General features: G+C 56.9%; 1 non-coding gene across 1 annotated transcript; it reads left to right on the top strand.

The window, feature by feature from the left end:
• The first annotated feature begins 253 nt into the window (after positions 1 to 253).
• Positions 254 to 360, top strand: LOC146869391 (U6 spliceosomal RNA). The gene has a single exon (XR_014959982.1). It is a non-coding gene; the product is annotated as a U6 spliceosomal RNA (small nuclear RNA).
• The last annotated feature ends 1,499 nt before the right edge of the window (positions 361 to 1,859 follow it).

The following is a 1,859-nucleotide window of genomic DNA, read 5'->3' as shown; positions in this document are numbered from 1 at the left end:
GGTCTCACAGGACATGAGTTCGTGTCCCGCATACGCTGTCTATTTGTCATCTGTTGGCTATATTTCAGACTCTTCTTTCTGTGATTTTCTGTGGCAGCGCCTCCTTTTTGGCTCATCGTTTCCCTGGGTTCTCTTCTTGTCGCGTTGGTCCTGCGGCCGTTCCTCCCTGTAGCTCCTGCTCTCGTCTTTTCTCGGGTGCGGGCTGGTTGGTTCCTGGTTAGTGGACCACCTGGATGTAGTTGCTCGGTTGGGTGTGCTCGCTTCGGCAGCACTTATTCTAACTTTGGAACGATGCGGGGAGGACTTGCATGGCCCCTGCGCGAGGGTGTCACGCCCCTCCGCGATGCGTTTCCTGTGTTTGGGAGCGTTGTCTGTGGGTCCCTGGTTCGGTCCCTGGTTCTTTCTGGGGTTTCGGCACGGTTTCTTCTTCTGCCTTGCCGTGCCTGGTGCTGTGGCCCTGGGGTTGGGCTGTTTGCCGGGGGGACCCGTTCCCAGGTTTTGCCTTCCTTCCTGGGTTCTCCTGTACCTGCCGGCTCTCCGCTGTTGACCTTGGTCTGTACTGGTTGCTGTGGCCTTCGGGGTTTTAGGGGGCTGTGCACGCCGGCTTGACTGCTGGGTCTCTGTTTGCCTGTTCTGCTCTGGTTGTTGCCAGTGGGCTTGCCCTCCTCAGGCTGCTGCGGTGGTGTCCCGTCCTCCTCCTGCTCCTTGACTTGGTGCGCGTCCCTTGCACCTTCCTCCTCTTCATTGCGTGTTCACTTCTCCTGAGTCCTTCCATGGGCTCTGGTGTGGGTGTTTTTTTACGCTGGTGTGATGTGGGGTGCTTTGGTGTCCGGTGGTTTTGTTCCCTTGTGCTGGCCTCGTCCGTACGTTACTTGCCGCACAGCTGTGTTCTTGCTTGCTTGTTCTTCCTGTCGGCCTCTGGTGCCTGGAGTGCCTTGCAGGTGCTTGTTTGCGCTTTGCAGCTGTGGTTTCTTGTCATTGCTGCTTGCTTCCTTGTACGAGGTGTTTGTCCTGAGTTGTTCCATTGGGCTCTTCTGCACGTATTATTACTCTGCCGGATGGGCCTTCGGTTGGCCGTGTCTTGGCTTGGTTTTGCCCCTGCCTTGCGGGGGCTTCTTGGGGCTCTTGCCTCGGTCATTCTCTGCCAGAGTCCCTGGGCTGTTTCACGCCTGGGCCTGTTGGCTCGGCCGGGATGTTTCTCCTGTTGGTGGGGCTCGCCTAGGCTGATGGTTTTCCCGGTTCTCTTTCCCGTTGGGGCTCGACGCTCCCTGTGCGGTTTGGCTCCTGTTCTTCTTTGCCCCTGGTGTGCTCGCTTCGGCGGCTCATCTCCTTTCGTTGGAACGCTTCTGTGTGGTTGGTGTGGCCCCTGCGCAGGGTTGACATGCATTTTTTCGTGCAGCGTTCCTTCTTTCGAAGGGGGTACGGGGTCCTTCCGACTCGGGTTTTTTTCCCTGGGTTTTCTCGGCCCCGTTCCGTCCGGCTCTTCTGTCTTTCTCGCCTTTGGTGGCTTGCGGCCTGTGGCCTTGCCCTTGTGTTCGCTCCGATCCCTGTTGGATCTCCGTTTTTCGGCTGGGGCGGTCCTGGGGGTTGGTTTGTGTTGCTATTGGCCTTGTGGGCTCTAAAGAGTCACTCTGGCCTGAAGGTGAATGTCTTGGCCTCTTACTCTGCAGGTTAGGTGTTCTCTCCCTGGTCTTCAATGTCACTGTTTGCTCAGTCTTGAGAGTATTTATGGTGTTTCCTTCAGTAAGTTTCGGATATATTTTGCCTTTGATCTTAACTTGTGTCCCGGGGTTGGTTGGTTTGGCCTCTCGTGTGCTTGCCTCGTCGGCTCCCTTGTGGACTGTTGCTGGGGCGTTTTG

The sequence above is a fragment of the Triturus cristatus genome, chromosome 1_1, assembly GCF_964204655.1.
Source record: "Triturus cristatus chromosome 1_1, aTriCri1.1, whole genome shotgun sequence".
NCBI lineage: Eukaryota > Metazoa > Chordata > Amphibia > Caudata > Salamandridae > Triturus > Triturus cristatus.
This window is presented reverse-complemented; position numbering and strand designations above follow the sequence as displayed.